Raw genomic sequence first — 8898 nt, 5'->3', positions numbered from 1 at the left:
AATATATACCAGTGATACTTTAGGGAAACAAGGGCCACTAACATCCACTTTTGGTCCCCTCAGGACTTCCCTGATAGCTCAGTTGGGAAAGATTCTGCCTGAAATGCTGGAGACATCAGTTCAATTCCTGGGTAGGAAAGATCTGCTGAAGAAGGGATAAGCTACCCACTCCAGTATTCTTTGGCTTACCTTGTACCTCAGCTGGTGAAGAATCCACCTGCAATGTGGGAGACCTGGGTTTGATCCCTGGGTTGGGAAGATCCCCTGGAGAAGGGAAAGACTACCCATTCCAGTATTGTGGCCTGGAGAATTCCATGAACTGTATAGTCCATGGGGTTACCAACAGTTGGACACGACTGAACAACTTTCACTTTCAGCTCTTCAGTCCTAGCAATCTGTTACCTTCCCCTAACAGCAAGTATTTTAGTAAGTCCTACAACAGGGCATTAAAGTGTGATAGTGTTAAATGGTGATAATATATATAGATCCGGAACCACAGCACCAACCTATATGTAGACATAAGGTCTCACTGTCCCTATCATCCTGGTAGCTGCTTTAGCTGATTAATTTTCAGCAGGCAAGGCATGATAGTTCTCCCACTTCCTTTGAAAGGATAGCAAACCCAGGGTATCCTTCACTGTTACTGATTTTAAGTCACATTCATTTAAGTCACTTTTAATCATCAACTGGGTCTCCCAGGAGTTAAAGTGCCAGAAAGATTTAATTAGGGAGCTGAAGTCCAGATAAAAAGATACCATATCATTGACTTAAAATCTGAACTTGACTCTTTTTGATGCTGATGGTGAAACTCTGTGTTTTAGTTGTTTCTAAAATGTCTTCTGAAGACACACGGGATTCCTCCAGTAGAGACTCTGCCTTATATATCTCCATATTTGATTGACTACTCCTTGAACCTATTTAAACATTTCAAAATGGAAGTTAACATCAAATTAAATATTCCATACTCTTACTTTTAAACCATGAAAACTTGTAGAACTTGGACTAACAAAAGACTTTATTGGGGAAGAATGTTTTATGACTATAGTTGTTCAGGAATGCTCAGGTATGGTGATAAATAAAAGACCAGCTTTTACTCAGTCTTATATTAATAATTGTATCAAAATTCTCTGTCCTGACTTCTCTGGCTGTCCAGTGGTTAAGACACCATGCTTTCAACAGAAGGGGAATTGGTTCAATCCCTGGTCAGGGAATTAAGATCCCACAAACTGCATGGTTCCCCCACCCAAAAAAATTATCTGTGTGTGGTGATCCTGTTTGTCATCTGCACCAGGATTGGGCCACCTCCACTGCCCTGCCCTTGGGAACACACTGCTCCCACTACTTTCTTAGCATAACAGTGGCCTAATTGTTATTTGGTCTGTTTCCTCCAAGCATTATTTTAATCCTTGGGAGTGCTAGTTGTGGGTTTTAGGTGTATCAGCATTTTGTGCCTCCTGAGCACCTTTAGCTGACAGCAGAAGCAAGTGATCCAAGAAACCCCATTATGACATAGGTGGACAGGAGGTGATTTCTGCCTGCCTTTCTCAGGGGAAGTATGGCGTTCACCATCCCCATGTGAAACCCTCTTCCCATCTGGGTTCCGCAATCCAGACTCTAATGTCATTGCACACCCCAAACAAAGGCAGTAATACCACACCACTACTCCTTGCCACTGAGATCAATTGTTAAGCAGGGTTATCCATCTTCAGTGCAGACTCCCAACCCAGTCCAGAAATCTACTCTCTGGCTAACTGGGGACCTGAGGGTCTGTTCCCCAATCTCCTCGGACCCCACATCCCTCCCCACTCAGGTGCCCACCTCTTCTCTTCCTTCCCTCCCTTCCCATCAGAAAATTCACACACACACAAATATCATCTTTTCACCATTTGATGTTTATTTTAATTCAGCCATCAGTTTACTATGTTACTGTGAGAGTCAGTCTTTTCCTGGTTGGCCATTTCTAAGAAAGCAGACCTCTGGAGACACACTTCTAAACTGTCTGACCTTTTCTATTCACTTACTGGCTGCCCAGGTTGTACTTCTCCAGGGTCTCTTATTCTGGGGCAGCTGAGCTTATCTTTTCTTTTGATTCTGCCTCCTTCTTTGACTCTGCCTCATATTTTGGTACCTTTTCGGCTTTGATTCAGTTTTTTACGTGCACAGGGACAGAAAAAAACAGTTTGGTTTTCTTGTTTTCTTCACCTTCTTCGACTGAGTGGCATATGATAGGATTTTCTTTCTCAAGGTCCCTTCTAGAGGTCTTCTGACCCTCATGGTCATATGTTGTGCCTGGAAAGACAAGAGAAGGGTATTAGTTTTGAGGAAAAAGTAGAAAAACTGAGTTGGAAGGGAGATTTCATGAAAAGGGATGTGGGCTGCTGAGGGCTTTTTGCCAGGCAAAGGCAGTGTAGAGGTCTTGGGCAGCAAAGTCAATGGAGAACATGGGGAGCATAGATGGAGTCATCTTACCTTCATACTGCCTCTGTATCTCCGTTGACAAAGGGTCTTCTTTATTCCTTTCATCCTTGAAGCAAAACACATTGCAACTCTTCTTGACTGCCGTGGCTTCCTGGTTACCTTAGTCATGATGATACCATGAAGTGGCCTAACCCAGAATCTCTGCCTCTGACCTCCCTATATATACCCTCTCAGGACAATGAGGAGCCACACCCTTCAATCTTATTGGTCAGCTAGGCACTCCCCCAGCCAATGGTGGCTTTGGGGTCTTAGACATCACAAGGTACCACTTTGCCCATCAACATGGGCTAATGGATGCTAAAGGAGGCCATGATATAACTTTCCCAATCCTGACACCTCTGTGTGTCTGATTCTGGGGAGTGGTGATTCAGGGACATGGTGCTTCTTCTCATGACCTTCAGACTTTCCTCCAGTTCCCTTTATTATTTGACTTATATGTCTGCCTTCAACACTCCTGCCTCTTCCATCTCCCTGTGAGCCTCCTCCATCCCTATATGAACCTCTGCCAAACACCTTTCATCCCATTTCAGCACTTCAGAGTCCTCTAGTCACTTCAACTCTAGACTACCCTCTTCCTGTTGGGAGCTCTTGAGGGGCTTAAGGAACTTAAGAGTAAGCACTTAACATGGAAAAAGGTAATTAAGAACAGGTTGGATGTTTTTTCTACTTCAATGAGCTTTAAGAGAACCCAAGACTTGGTGACTCCTCAGTCTGTTGCCCCAAGGTCAATACACCATCTCCATAAAATTACACATCAGAGCAAATAAAGTGTTAAAGGTTTCCTCTACTAATATTGTTGGGGACACTTCATCTCTCATACTGAGTAAGGAAACTCAACTTGCCCCATCTACCAGAAATACATTCCTGATTAAAAAAAAAGTAAGGTGCCCAAAGGCAAGAGTCAGATCACCATTGCACCACTGACTCTTGACTGAATCACTTCCCCAGTGGTCCCTCATTGACAGTTATCATCAGGTAGGGCCCACTGTGGAGCTGACCAATAGCTGAGCAGCAGAAGTACCATAGGTACCTCATTGATAATTGGTTGCTTGTGGGCAGGGCCCAGGGATGCACTGTCCAATTGCTGAGCAAGACCTGTTGCTTAGTAACAGGATGTGGAGTAATAAGGCACAGCAATGGTTACCTGCTAAGGGCTGTGCTCATGCTGCTCTCTTACATAAGGACACTTTGGTTCCAGTGTGCTGGAATCTTTTTGATTGACTCCTTTCCAACCTCAGATTTTGATTTTACATGCTTGTTTAACTTTTGTACATCATTCTTTTCATTGTATTCCCAGGCATGCCTGTCAGCAGTGCTTATCTATATGCCCCTCCAACAGCTGCCACTTGATCACATGTGCTGCATATAGTACAGCTAATATTTCAAACCCAACAAGAATGTGAAGGCCAGCCCACCTTGAGAACTACTTTGACAAACCTTAACATCACAGTGATTCTTATTCTATTCATAGTGTAACAGAGCAGGATGAGCACAGCCCTGTGCAGTTAACCATTGGTGTGCTTCATTTCAACCCACCCTGTTCCTAGGCAACAGGTGTGCTCAGCCTTGCTTGGTGCCTCAGATGGCCCCATACACAAGCAACCAATTGTCAATGAGTGACCATTAGTTGTCCTGCTCAGCTATTGATCCACACCACAGTGGGCCCTGCCCACAGTTACTGTCAATGAGGGACCATTGCAGAAGTGATTAAATCAAGGGTGGTATGGTGGTCATCAGGTGGAAAGTGAGAGAAGAGGCAGATTAGGGCATTCTTCTGGAGGGCCTGGAGATCACCCAGCCTTGGGCCAGTGGGTGAGCTGGAGGGCCCAGGGAATAGACTGGGGACTGCATCCTGTAGTGCTCCAGAGCCCTCACTAAGGCCCTCTGCAAGCCTTGGCCCAGGTATTGAGGAGCGGTGAACCTCTACCCCCATCCCTGTCTCTGCAACCTACTAGCAGTGGCCATCTTTCTGGGTCTCAGTCTGTGAGAACTTGTCTCCTCACTTGGACAGCCTGAGGAAACAGGACCTATTGGGTGGGGTGCCTGGCTCCATCAAGGATGAGAGCTGGGCAGAATGTGGGAACATTGCCCTGAAGAAGCTGCCAACTGAGATCTGTTTCTGCTTAACTGGGATGGGACATTTCAAGGTGAAAATTATGCCTTGAGACTTTGCCCTCTCTTGTCAGGACAGAGAATAACATTCATCTGATAAAGATATATAGGAACATCATTACCTGACCGTGACCTAACCTTAAGCACAAAGGGTGTGACACCAAGAAGTCTGCAACAACTTACCACAACTCTCTCTAACATTTGCTTTTAAACGCACTTACTGAAAACTTTCAGGAACTTTGGGTTCTTAGGGCAAGAGCCACCCATCTCCTTGTATGAATCTGTAATAAACCTTTCCCTGTTCCAAACACTAACATTTAGTGTTGATGGGCCTCCTTCTTCATCAGGCACATGGACTTGAAATTTTGGTAACAACAATACTGTCTAAGGGTTGACTTTGCCTCTAATAAACAACAGCAGAGACTGGCCAAGTGGTCACAGTCATCCATAACATACCCACTGACTTGACTTGGCTAAACTTTAGCCAAGCTTCTCTCCTCTGAACTTCAGCTTTCCCCCAAGTTTGAGCAAGCACTAAGAGTCAGACATTTCTGTCTCCCTTAACAGCTCATTCTGAGAATCAGCTCACCACAGAAAGAAACACTTCCTGTTAAACTGCTCCATTATGCTGTCTGTTCATCCATCCTACCTCTTGCCCCATCTCTCTCTCTCTCTCTCTCTCACACACACACACACACACTCACACACACAGTTGCTGCTCACCCTGCTTATTCTTCCATGTTAAAGAAATATCTTTTTCTGTTCCATTTTGAGACATATAAAGAACTTGTGTTCAAAACATTCTCCCTATTACAATCAGTACATTTCAGTTGCTCAGTTGTGTCTGACTCTGTGCAACCCCATGGACTGCAGCACGCCAGGCTTCCCTGTCCATCACCAACTCCCACAGTGTGCTGAAACTCAAGTCCATTGAATCAGAGATGCCATCCAACCATTTCATCCTTTGTTGTCCCCTTCTCCTCTGGCCTTCATTCCTTCCCAGCGTCAGGATCTTTTCCAATGAGTAAGTTCTTTGCATCAGGTGGACAAAGTACTGGAATTTCAGCTTCAGTAACAGTCCTTCCAGTGAATAATCAGGACTGATTTCCTTTAGGGTTGACTGGTTTGATTTCCTTAAAGACCAAGGGACTCTCAAGATTCTTCTCTACCACCACAGTTCAAAAGCATCAATTCTTTAGTCCTCAGCTTTCTTTATGGTCTAACTATCACATACATATATGACTACTGAAAAAAACCTTAGCTTTGACATATGGACCTTTGTCGGCAAAGTGATGTCTCTGCTTTTTGATATACTCTCTGGGTCGGTCACATCTTTTCTTCCAAGAAGCAAGCAACTTTTAATTTCATGGCTGTGATTTTGGAGCCATGAAAATAAAGTCTGTCACTGTTTCCACTGTTTCCCCCTCTATTTGCCATAACGCCACTGGACCGGATGCCATGACCTTGGTTTTTCGAATGTTGAGTAAGTTAGCTTTTTCACTATCCTCTTTCACCCTCATCAAGATGGTCTTTAGTTTCTTTATGCTTCCTGCCTTAAGCATGGTGTTGTCTGCATATTTGAATTTATTAATATTTCTCCCAGCAATCTTCATTCCATCTTGTGCTTCATCTAATCTGACATTTTGCATGATGTATTCTGAATATTAGTTAAATAAGCAAGGTTATAATGTACACAGCCTTGATGTACTCCTTTCCCATTTGGGAACCAATCCGTTGTTCCATGTCCAGTTCTAACTGTTGCTTCTTGACCTGCATACAGATTTCTCAAAAGTCAGGTAAGTTGGTCTGGTATACCCATCTTTTAAGAATTGTCCACAATTTGATGTGATCCACCCAGTCAAATACTGTAGCATAGTCAGCAAAGCAGAAGTAGATGTTTTTCTGGATTTCTCTTGCTTTTTCTATGAACCAACTGATGTTGGCAATTGGATATCTTGTTCCTCTGCCTTTTCTCAGTGCAGCTTGAATATCTGAATGTTCTTGGTCTACATATTGTTGAAGCTTATCTTGGAGAATTTTCAGCATTACTTTGGTTGTCATCACCATTGTCATTTCAAATCAAGTTCCTTCTCATATTAGTCTTGATTTGTTTTATTAAATTGCAAAAATGGACATAAATTCTTTGGTGTAATGTTTATTTCCCCCTTAAAAGGTATTAATTAAGACCCAGTATGGAACAACAGACTGGCTCCAAATTGGGAAAGAGAATGTCAAAGCTGTTTATTGTCACCCTGCTTGTTTAACTTATATGCAGAGTATATCATGCAAAATGCTGGACTTGATGGAGCATAAGCTGGAATCAAGATTGCTGGGATAAATATCAATAATCTCAGATAATGCAGATGACACCACACTTACAGTAGAAAGTAAAGAAGAACTAAAGAGTCTGTTGATGAAAGTGAAAGAGGAGAGTGAAAAAGTTGGCTTAAAACTTAACATTCAGAAAACTAAGATCATGGCATCTGGTCCCATAACTTAATGGAAAATAGATAGGGAAACAATGGAAACAGTGACTTTATTTATTTATTTATTTTTGGTCTCCAAAACTACTTTATATGGTGACTGCAGCCATGAAATTAAAAGACCCTTGCTCCTTGGAAGAAAATTTATGACCAACCTAGACAGCATATTAAAAAGAGACATCACTTTGCCAACAAAGGTCCATCTAGTCAAAGCTATGGTTTTTCCAGTAGTCAAGTATGGATGTGAGAGTTGTACTATAAAGAAAACTGAGCACTGAAGAATTGCTGCTTTTGAACTGTGCTGTTGGAGAAGATTCTTGAGAGTCCCTTGGACTGCAAGGAGATCCAATCAGTCCATCCTAAAGGAGATCAGTCCTGAGTGTTCATTGAAAGGACAGATGTTGAAGGTGAATCTCCAACACTTTGGCCACTTGATGGGAATTCTGAGCTGACTGATTGAAAAAGACCCTGATGCTGGGAAAGACTGAAGGTGGGAAGAGAAGGGGATGACAGAGGATGAGATGGTTGGATGACATCACTAACTCACTGGACATGAGTTTGAGTAAGCTCTGGGAGATGGTGATGGACAGAGAGGCCTGGCGTGCTGTAGTCCATGGGGTCACAAAGAGTCAGACACGACTGAGCGACTGAACTGAACGGACTGAACCCTCTGCAGCGTTTCAGGCAGTGTTCTGGGTGCAAGACACACATTGGTAACCAATACCCAGGACCCTTCTCTAATGGGGCTTACATTCTAGTCAAGAAAGAAGGAAGGTAGATAGATCACCAAGTGAAAAGTTCTGCAAGTGTTTCCCAGACAGTGGGGGAGAAACTGCAAAAGCACTGAGACCCAACAAACCTGGTTATATACACATTGAATATGACTGGAATCTAAGGTATGATGGGGAAATTGTGAAGAAACATGGCCTTGGAGGAAGAGAGAAGGACTTGAAGGGACACCTGGGCATATGTTAATTTAATGTTTGGGTTACTCTGCTTTGAAAGAGCATTATTTGTTTTCTAATTGTAAATATGTACTCTAGGCAAAGCAATATGGAATTTCAAAAAGTATTACAAATGAAATTAGAGGACACCAATAAGTGTGTCAGTAGAAATATATACTGTTAATATTTTGTCTTTCTTGTTCTACCTAAATGTTTATAATATATGTTATATAATGCTAGATATATACATATAACACACATATTTTTGGATGAGCATATGTACATCAGTGAATTTTTTTAATTTATACAAATTGAATCAAACTATATGCTATATTGTAGCCTTCGTTTTCTATACAATATGCTGGGAGAATTTTTCCACCTCAACAAACATGTAACTGCCAGTATTTCTGAGGATTACTGTGGTGTTCAAGTGCTTGCTTGCCCCATACTCCATGCAAGTGCTATGAAGATATGAACCATGTGTATCTTGTTCACTGGTTGCTTCCATATCTTTTCTATTGTAAACAAGGCTGTAAGAAACATTGGGGTTCATGTATCTTTACAAATTAGTGTTCATTTTCTTCTGATATACAGCTAGTAGTGGAATAGCTGCATCACATGGTAGTTCTGTATTTAGTTTTTTTTTTAAGAAACTTCCATGTTATTTTCCAAGGTGAGTGCACAAATTTACATTTCCACCAATAATGTTCAAGGACTTCCTTTTCTCCACATCCTTGCCACCATATGTTATTTTCAGAATTTTTGACTAGATGATAGCCATTCTGACAGCTGTGAGGGGGTATCTCCTAGTGATTTTGATTTCTATTTCTCTAATTATTAGTGATGTTCAGCATTTTTCCATGTGCCTATTAACTCACACT

The 8898-nt window shown here is 42.2% G+C and overlaps 1 long non-coding RNA gene across 1 annotated transcript; it reads right to left on the bottom strand.

Annotated features, from left to right (window-relative positions):
- Positions 1–1873: 1873 nt before the first annotated feature.
- LOC122435454 lies at positions 1874–2611 on the bottom strand. The gene is made up of 2 exons (XR_006267672.1): positions 2470–2611; positions 1874–2289 (listed from the first exon to the last, which is right to left on the bottom strand). It is a non-coding gene; the product is annotated as an uncharacterized LOC122435454 (long non-coding RNA).
- Between the last annotated feature and the right edge of the window lie 6287 nt (positions 2612–8898).

This window comes from Cervus canadensis, chromosome X (genome assembly GCF_019320065.1).
Source record: "Cervus canadensis isolate Bull #8, Minnesota chromosome X, ASM1932006v1, whole genome shotgun sequence".
NCBI classification, from domain to species: domain Eukaryota; kingdom Metazoa; phylum Chordata; class Mammalia; order Artiodactyla; family Cervidae; genus Cervus; species Cervus canadensis.
This window is presented reverse-complemented; position numbering and strand designations above follow the sequence as displayed.